Source organism: Barbus barbus, assembly GCF_936440315.1.
Source record: "Barbus barbus genome assembly, chromosome: 20".
NCBI classification, from domain to species: domain Eukaryota; kingdom Metazoa; phylum Chordata; class Actinopteri; order Cypriniformes; family Cyprinidae; genus Barbus; species Barbus barbus.
In genome coordinates, this window is record NC_136748.1 from 8,709,121 (window position 1) to 8,719,475 (window position 10,355).

The 10,355-nt window shown below is 36.3% G+C and overlaps 1 pseudogene across 1 annotated transcript in view; it reads left to right on the plus strand.

The window, feature by feature from the left end:
- Window positions 1-10,010, plus strand: part of LOC306886360 (protein O-mannosyl-transferase TMEM260-like) — a 39,580-nt pseudogene extending 29,570 nt beyond the window's left edge. Inside the window, exons 8-16 of the transcript in view lie at window positions 1,680-1,766; window positions 2,418-2,492; window positions 2,554-2,790; window positions 5,128-5,252; window positions 5,356-5,495; window positions 6,196-6,337; window positions 8,746-8,799; window positions 8,901-8,985; window positions 9,756-10,010. The product of the transcript in view is annotated as a protein O-mannosyl-transferase TMEM260-like (transcript). The remainder of the gene's footprint in view (window positions 1-1,679; window positions 1,767-2,417; window positions 2,493-2,553; window positions 2,791-5,127; window positions 5,253-5,355; window positions 5,496-6,195; window positions 6,338-8,745; window positions 8,800-8,900; window positions 8,986-9,755) is intronic.
- Window positions 10,011-10,355: the final 345 nt, after the last annotated feature.

Below are 10,355 nucleotides of genomic sequence, written 5' to 3' on the forward strand. Positions count from 1 at the left end.
AAAAACTAATTAAATGGATAGTTCACCCAAATATGAAAATTCTGTCATTAATTACTCACCCTCATGTCGTTCCAAACCTGTAAGACCTTCGTTCATCTTCAAAACACAAATTAAGCTATTTTTGATGAAATCCGAGAGCTTTCTGACCCTGCATAGACTGCAATGCAACTACCACGTTCAAGGCACAGAAAGGCTGTAAGGACACTGTTAAAATAGTCCATGTGACATCAGTGGTTCAACCGTAATTTTATGAAGCTACGAAAATACTTTTTGTGTGAAAGAAAACAAAGATAACAACTTTATTCAACAATTTCTTCTCTTCTGTGTCAGACTCCTCTGCGCATTCATGAGAGTACCACGACTTTAGTAGGAATTATGTAGTGAACGAAAAACTCAGTTCAGTATAAAAAGAATTCAAAACAACAAAATAAAAACATTTGCAATTCAGCATGCAGATACTACAGTGGTACAATTGTTTTCATTTATGAATCCAAATTTTAATTTCCAGAAGGAAGTGTGAGTATGAGAAGTATGTAGTGTACATGTAGTGTAAAATACACCGTTTAAAATAAATGCAACAAATAGAAACCATTTAGATACTTAATGCCAAATATTTTTTCAATTAGGGTTGCATGATTGTAAAAAACAAATCATAATTGTTGATTATGTCCCTTGATGTTGTAACTGCAATAATGAATTATTTTTAATACTCAAATAATAGTTTTATTTTAAAATAATTTTTTGTAAGACAACCGCACACCATATTCTGTAGCACGTTGTTTTACAGTCATGTTCTGCATGTACAGACTATGTTTGTATTATAGTACTTGTAATAATTGGGTAATATCTAGGTACTAACCCTGTACCTATCCTTAAACAATGTAGTTAACTTCTATTACCAGTACTTTTTAAGTACACCGTAAGTACATATACTGTAAAATAAATAGCAAATATTTTTCTTTGTCTTGTTTTTGTCCAAGTGTTCTTCCACTTATATTAAGTGACAGCTTTAATAAAGACTAATGACTCTGTTAATACCTCATCCATAGTTAATTCTTGTACAGTAGATCCCCCTTCCCTCCAAAACTGCAAGGCTGAACCTGCCTAGGAATAACAAATCTGTTGTGTTGCACTGGCTTAGAAACGACCAGTGACGTTCACAGTGTCTCTGATGACACTGGTGTAACACATCATGTGAGACTCAGGTCGTCTCCTCAGCCCACCCTCATCAAACGCTTGCGTGTCCCCTGAGAGAGAGCTTATTTTATGTCCCGCTAGCACCAATCAGCCGTTTCCCATCACCCCCTACAGCTGCCACATAGTGTGATGGACAGGTGAGAGCCAGAGAGGGGAACACAACAAGCATGTCACAGCATAAACCTGCCATAAGGAGCTCAAACGCTCTCTCTCACACACACACTCGCTTTCACACGACGCTTAAATAAGCTGTCAGAGTGAGATGGGTATTAAGGCACAGGCAGGGCACTATCTCTTTCAGCAGGGAAATTGGCCATTGACTGGGTTTGGGAGACAGATAGAGAGAAGGCTGTCACAAGACTGCACTTAATGTTGAAAAAAAAAAAACATTCAGACACACAGTACTTTCAGTTTGAGTCTCTCCATCACACAGACATGCTCACACAGTGGATATATTGATAAACTTGTCTCTTGTGTTTCAGGGCTCAGTGGAATCACTGTGTGAATGATCTGTCTACTCCAGTACTAGTGCTGGCACTTCTAGGCATTTTACTGTCTTTGTGGAACAGGTAAGACATGGCAGCATGAGACCAACTGAAGTGAAGGAAAAGCACACAATCTAAAAGTTTTTCATCCATCACAGTTTAATGTAAAGAGGATATTGTAATGTAAATAATGGATGTGTCGCATTTGTTTTTGAACTGTCAAGTATGTCAATTTCTGGCTCAACTAACGGTGTATCTGAAACCTGTTTGGAATAATCATAATTTTTGCCATTTCCATTCATTTCCATTTTGCAATTTCAATTTCATTTGGTGCTGCTAGTGGCACAGATATTGAACACTTCAACATTATTTAGACTACCATTCAAAAGTTTCCCGTTGGTATGATTTTTTTAAAAATATTTTTGAAATAAGTCTTTTATTCTCACCAAGGCTGCATTTATTTGATTAAAAATACAGCAAAAACAGTACTATTGCGAAATGGTTGCCTTAAAATTTTAAGTTGGCTCAACGTTTTTTTTTTTTTTTTTTTTTTTTACAGTGCATGCTAATATTCAGTACAATAGCACTTGTGCTCGTGTGATATTACTATAGCTCTCTCCTATGCATACCACCATAGTTTTGCCATCATATTGTATTTCAATTGTAGTTTCAATGTATTCAAAAGCAATAACATCATAAAACTTTTTTAATTAATGGCATATATTTGACCCCCAGACTGCGCTGTGTTTTTATCTGGTTGATTGTCACTATGGTGAGCATCTACTCTGTGTTCTCTGCTGGGAGTGGTGAGTGATACAGTTCTAACAGATATGATTCTTATATAATATAATATATTTAAAATGGACTTCAGTGAATATCCCACATGTGTGTATGTAGGTGGAGCGCTTCTGGCTGCAGGCTGATGCTGGGGTGTGTGTTCTGGCTGGTCTGGGTCTGAGCTGGGCCGTGTGTTGGCTGAATGGGCGTCTGGGCTGGGGGACGCTGTGGAACACAGGAGCCTGGATACTCACTGCAGGCCTCATCTCACACATGATGAGCTTAAACCACAAGTAAACCATTCACACACAGTCACATAGACTGGGTGCCAGTGGATGATATTTTTTCAAACACTTTAATTCACTTTTCAAAAAAAAAGGTCACAAAAGTCTTGAAAAAGTCTTAAATGTTGCTGTTAGAAAGGCAGCAGACACTTTTATTAAAGCAGCTTCGTGCATGCTGGCAAGATAGCAATAGACATATATTTATGTTTTCATACTGATTTATATGCTAACCAACGTTGAACACCAACATTAGATTTCATATATGAAAGTGTTAAGGAGGTTTCTATTAATTTGCTCAATGAAATGTGTCCCTAGGTGGTCTTCTACATGAATGATGTATGTAAAATGTACACTACCGTTCAAAAGTGTGATCAGTAGTAAAAGAAAAGAAATTAATTATTTTGTTGAGCAAGGATTCATCAAAGAATCCTGTAAAACTTGATCATGTTTGCCCCAAAATATTAAGCAACGCTGTTGTCAACATTGATAAAAATAAGAAAACTTTACAGATGATTTATGAAGGATCACGTGACACTCGAGACTGGAATAATGACTGCTGAAATTACTTTAACATTACAGGCAAATGTTTTATTTTTTAAAAATGCAGTCAAATAGAAAATGCTTATTTTAAATTCTAATAATCTTTCACAATAGAACTGTGTTTACCATGTTTTTGGTTCATTAAATGCAGCCTATAAATAAATATGGTTAAATACTATTCTTTTAGGAATTAATTAACGGTAAAACATTCCTGAGCTTTTTATTGTACATCAGTTCTGGCATTAAACTTTTTTAATGTTTGGCCCAAATGATGGTTCATCAATCAATCAATCAATCAATCAATCAATCAATCAATCAATCAATCAATCAATCAATCAATCAATCAATCAATCATATTTATTTATTTATTTCTACTCAGAATATTGAATATAATCAAAAGGCTTCTGTTTGTATATTTGTATAGCTGACAACCATAATTTTGTGCTATTTCATGTATTGCAACTTTTGTTTTTGTGATAACGACCAGCTGACATTTTCTCTTACTTGATATTCATTTTGATTTTTCATTTTTTAAACCCATTCCATTAAGTTCAATACATTTCCCCCTAAAATCAGTGCTGAAAATAGAAAAAAAGAAAATCAATATTCATTTTGTTATGTCCTGTCTAAATACTAATGATTTTGCAGTGGGCCTATCAGTGTGCATTACTGCATTAACATCACAGACCCGCTGAGTATTTTTTTGTATATATTTGTGGTTGATCATCCAAACCATGGCAGTCACTCCCTGAATTCCACATTTCCTCCATGCTTCAGCACACATCAAAGCAAAAGCCCTCTTGCGCTCTTCTGCAGCTTTGACTCTATGCTTGATTAGCCGTCCTGGCCACGCTATTCATGCAGATTAAAGCAGCCGAGTTCTGTGCTTGATTAGACATCCTAGCCACGGCAGTCATGTAGATTAGAGCGCTGAGGTTTGCTACATCGCTGCCACAAACTGTGGCGCTTTGATCAATGGTGAGACTGACACCCTTGTCAGCGCTCATCACACCTGTCCGAGGCTGATTACAGCCGAGAGATGTTCCACCTCATCACTGCTCACCGAGAAACAGAGTTACTGACTGCAGGATAGCTGAAAGACCGATAATGTCACGGATCCTTGCACTTTTGTGCAAACTCTTCAAAGTAAACATCACTGCTGATGTGGTTGAAGTATTTGTGAATGAATGCGTTTGGACATTCACTAACTTTTATATCACTTTCAGATCACTTTCAGCTCGCAAACTCTCAGTATCACATGCTGTCTTTGTAAAGCTGTTACAACAGACTTTTTTCACTAAAGACTTATACAGATAGGCATTATCGACCTATTGACCTTTATTGACCTTTGGGATTTTGGAGGTGCAATAATTACTGAAATCTGGTGGTAATTATCATGTACTAGGCAAGATATTAAATAAATAAATACAAAAGCTAGTAACTTGTGTTGAAACCTTATATTTAAACCTTATATTTTAACATGTTCACCTAAGACATAATGTTTAAGATGATATTATAAGATCATATTTTAACACTTTAAACAGTTTGCTTTAGTACAATGACAATATAAAACTATAAATTTTAGGAAACTTAAAACTTAGTTGAGTAATTTTGCTTCCTTTGCAATATTGCATTAATAGGTGCAATATTTTGAAGCAATTCATATTTGAATATAATATAATAATTAATCTTTTCTATTTTTTATTTTATTTTAGTATAGTTTCTACACATGAGAATTTGTAGCCTTATATTGTTCCTCAGCAAAATTTGCAGCAGTTTTTTAAAAAAATTTTTTGTATATTATTAAAGTTTTTATTAATATTTGAATTAGCTTTTATTGTTAGATTTTAAGTTGTCATTGCCAGCGAGCTCGTTGGTTCTGACTCGGGGTGATCTCCCAGGAAACACACTGCGCTACGTGCACTACTGCCAGGGTCTCCGGCCAGACCTCAGCCTTGTTGACCAGGAGGTCCGTAATCCAGCCTGACACATGTCTAATTTATTTCAGCCATAAACACGCTACCCTGTCAATGTTTTGAATGGCTTATAAAAAATGGTGTTTTATGATGCAGATGATGACGTATAGCTGGTATGTGGCAAAACTCCAGAAACATTTACCTGGAGTCATGTTTCCTGGGCACTGGTGGGATCCAGTCAACACCATGGAAAAGAAAACATTCAGCATTGAGCAGTTTCTCAAGCACAATATGCAGTAAGATACACACACACAGAGGTCTGTGTTCATTTTCCTATACCCTCTGTATGTATGCTATAAGTGACATTTAAATTATTATTTCTGCATATTTTTCTTAGAACAATTTGCTGAATGCACTAGAGATAGCAAACCATTACATGTCATCTGTTAACCCTTATACCACACTGCAAGAGCAAAGGAGATGAATCATCTATACTGCCTCCCTCCACCAGACGGCAGTATTTCCTTGGTAAAGCCCCCGGCCTCTGAGAGGGGGGCAATAAGCACTACAGTCATTTCACTGGGAAGCAGAACAGAGAGAATAAGAAATAAATACTTGAGAAAAAAACAATCAGCAACCTGCTTGTTTTGTTAAGAGAGGCAGTTTCTAAATTCCTGCCATGTGTATCCTGTGATTCAAGATCTATAATGGCTCTAAGATAACAGACAGGCTAAAATACTCTACTTTACAGATGTTTTTGTTTATTCTTGCTGGATTATGCAGAGAATGAAAGTATAAATGTAATAATTTTATTTGGTTTACTTGGGGAGTTTTACTAAACTTGTTGTTCAGTAACGAACAGAAGCAAAGCTATATAGGAATCATAACTTCGTTTTCTATTTGAATGTAATACATAATGAATGTTATTATGAAGATTTACACATTCATTTTTAAATGTACACTGATGCTCAGTCTTTGTTCTGGGTTTGTCTACAGCAGGCCAGTGTTTTTATGTATTGGCCTAACTGAGGGTGACCCCAGCTGGGAGAGGAGTTTCTCTCGTTGGCCCTGGGGCGTCTGTGAGCAGTTGGTACCAAAAAACACTTGACCTTTACAACTGGAGCCAGTCACGTGACAGGTAGCACGATAACTTATGTTTGTAGTTTACTTACGGAGTGACATATTGCCTGAAATCTTTTTATTAATATGTGGAATTTCAATGTTTCAATGTTTTCAATGTGAACAGATTGGTTATTTTCACACAAATTATGATTAGAGGGGCAAAGTATTGATAAATAATGACTTGTTTCTTGCACAAGACTGTTATGACCTTGAAGCACTTTTACAATAGTGCATGATTTGTAAACAAAGACATTTTGATGTTTGCATCACATAAAAGCTCCATATGTATAGCATTTTTGATGCAGTAAACTTGCTTGATAGCTCACCCGGTGCAGCATTGAGTCACGTCACTCCACAAAAGAGCACTAGATAGGATTTAGTGTTGGGGGTACGTTCTTTTAAATGCGATTGAGTGTTAACCTTTTAGCACCACTGACTGGATGTTTAGTTTCTGTGAAAATTGAACACTGGCACTGGACATTTAACTTTGAAAGTGCAGTGAAACGTGCTTCAAGCAGCGCAGTATCATTTTGCAAATGTACCCACAGGCATGTTTTTTTTAAACATGACACTAGGCAGTTTAATAAACCCACATGACATTGAGAAAAAAATGATATCATTTATAGCACCCCTTGTGGATGTCACCTAAAAGTGCAGCAAAATGTACCTGATCAATGCATTCCAGGTTTTGTAGATATCTAAGGAGAGTTACAGTGAAAGTTTTCATGGTACTGTAATATATACCATGGTGCTAATTTAACAAATCTTGTATAATTTCATCTGCTGTATTTTTGTGTTTATTTGGCTTTATTTTGTGTTAGTATTATTCCAACTTATTACCATGAAGATAACCTTAGATGCTGACATGGCAATAAAAATAAATAACTACTACCATGGTGCTAAATGATTACTATATTAATTTACTACAGCATTCACATGATGTTCCATGGTTCTCAAAGAATTTCATGGTACTTTCCATGGTACCTGTCTGAAATCCTTGGTACCACGTTGCCATGTCCAAAAAAGAAATAAAACCTGTGTATTTCTATGGTGTTTGTAAGTGCTTATGTTAGTCATTAAAGTATGTGCTCCAGCCATTTAATCTGAGTAGAAATGTTATATTATTAAGGAAATAATACAATTATGATTAAGCTGTTATTAAAGATTGCAATCAATGATGTTTAGGACCCTACACATGCAAAATGGTCCGTTAAACATATTTTATCTAACTGACAAGTTTGGCTCAGCTATGCTTAGATTTTGTGAAAAAAGAATATGAAATTGATCAGAAACTAATTTCAACACTTTAAATCGGTTTTCTCAACTCCAATGTCAAGTCAAGTCACACTTTATACAATACAGATTGTGCCAAAGCAGCTTTACAGCGTTAAATAGAAAATTGTTTTTCAAACTAAATTTATTTATCTAAAAAGAGGACAATGGTAAACAGTCAATTTTCCAGTTAAAGTCAGTTCATTATTGATTCAGTGACTTCAATGTCCAGCTCAGTTCAGTTCTCTTCCAGTAGTGTCTGTGCAATCAAGTCGACAATATTGCCAAGTCCCCAACTAAGCAAGCCGAAAGGCGTCAGTGACAAGGAACTCAAACTCCATCGGTGTGCCAAATGAAATAAATGTTTAAGATTATATTAGTCAATGTACCTTTAGGTTCATCACTGGTCTGAGCATCCTTACCAGGTGCACTCCAGCACCATTTTACTCCTCTTGCAACCCATTGAAGTGTTTTGGTTCTCGCTGATATTAAAGTGCACTTAAACACTGCTCTGACTTCATGCTGTGTAGACAGTCTCCCTTTCCATCTTCAAAGTCGTTATTAGTCCGCTGACCCCACCCTAATGACTTTCTAAACTGCGGCGTGTCAATATCTGTGTATAAAGTGAAATTAGTTCTAGTCTCCAGCACTGAGGCTCTCTGCAGCCGACTGGTATTCAGCAAGTTAATCGGGGTTGAATGGTGTGACATTACTCTCCTCTCACCCACTACAAGCGTGTCCATCCCTGCCTGCCAGCTAAATATTAGCGGGGAAGTCACACGCTAAAATATTCCTTTGAAGGAGAGGCTGCACGTTTATGAGCGATGTAGAGGAAAGGAAGAAATGCAGAAATATATGGTTCGTTCACCACAGAGAGAGCTTCCAAAGACAGGCGAGGTTGAAGATCAGCTGTTGTATGGTTTGAAGATATGCAGAATATGATTCGCTGGATTACTGGCTGGTTTTAAACTTATTTCAAGTCTGTACCCAACAAGACTGCTTTGATGCCATCTGAATGTACATAAAAAAATTAAAAAATTTCTTTGGATATCAACTTGGTTATTTTTTGAAAGTACACAGTTATGAAAGTAAGATTAACTACACACAGCTAATTAAATGACAGTATAACGTTTGTTTATTCCACCCTGTCAGCTTTCACCCTGGCTCCTGGGAGAGAGTTGCCAATGAGGAGATGTGGCAGGCCAGGTAATACATGGGTTACGGATCTCATTTCTGTGTATCTACACCAAACCTCAGTATATAGCGACATATGTATACTTGGGTGCTTTTATTCCATCACTTTTTAGGATGAAGACAGCTTTTTTCCTGTTTGACCTGGCTGAGAACATGGAGAAGGAACAGCAGGCCCATCTCTATGAGCTTTCTTATAATGTGAGTAGGAAATTACATTATATATTAGCCTTTTTTAGAATTACTGTGCTTGCAATGAATATTTTTATTGTGTTCTACTTCACATGATTCAGTGACTCACTCAAGATTGACTTGTTTCATTGCTGGATGAATCAGTGTTTTTAAATTAATCTCTTGAATGAATGATTCAAAGACAAATACATTTACTTTATTATTAACAGTTTTTTTTTTAATTAATTGTTTAAATGTACTCTTTGTTTAGGTACTGTAAGCTCTCCCATTTTATTTAAGAAATTTAAGTTTGAAAATAAAAAATATCTTATTGGTGTACTATTACAGAATGTTCACTTCAGACAGCAATTTGCATGGTGAATTATTTCATGTTTTTAACAACAAAAAAACCAGACGCACAGTGAGCATCCTGAAAGCGGCTCTAATGCAACATTATACACAGAATCAAAGCCTAAAACCAAAGCTTACCTAAAACCTTTAACACTTTCTTTTGCCACCTTGCGAGCTCTGCTATTTCCTTAAGGAAATGCAAATATAGTTTGTCAGCATGATGTGTCATGTGAAATTATTTGTAGACTGAATACAGTTCCTTAAAACATCACAGCTGATGTCTTCTATCATTTATGTTGTGTTGTGTTGTGTTTTAAAAACCTTTTATAAACCTGTTTTAAAAAGTCTCTTTTAAAAGTTATTAAATATTAATATTGTCTGTTCAAGTCTATGCCTTTACCTTTTATTATACAAATAGTTAAAGCTATGTGGTCTTTTTTTATTGACAGCTGTATTGTCAAATAGCGGATGCCCAGGTAGACTACCCAGCAAACTGGGATAAGAACCTGGCTCTTGCCGCAGAACGTCTGCTGCGATCAGGGGGCAGAGGTCATGGTCTAGATTCCCTTCTGAGTCGCAGCATCCTCCACTTCAGCCGCTACCTTCAGAGAGAACCCACCGATCCCCAGAGCAAAGCCATCCGCTCCATCATCACACATCTCAAGAAAGAGCGCGAGAAACTCAGAGACAGGCAGAAGGCTTGAGACAGGAAGTGACATAAATTGTCTGAAATAACACAGAGAGCCTTCAAAACACTGAAATCACCTACAACACTACATAGGTGCAGATAGCACAATAAGGTAAGAGAGAGGGTCGTAAATATTAAGAAAGCTGTAAAGACAAAATTTAAAGACAGTGCAGATGTGACTGAAGACTGTAACTGATGTTTAATGTCTGTTTTACCAACACACAGATTACTCTCTAAGTAAATTGGACTCAAAATGCTAAAATGGTTTTATACAGAGATCTTTTATATTGTAGGATATGAGCTACTGATCTATAACCACATCATTGTAACATCAGAGTTAGCTGTTCATTTAGTTGACAGA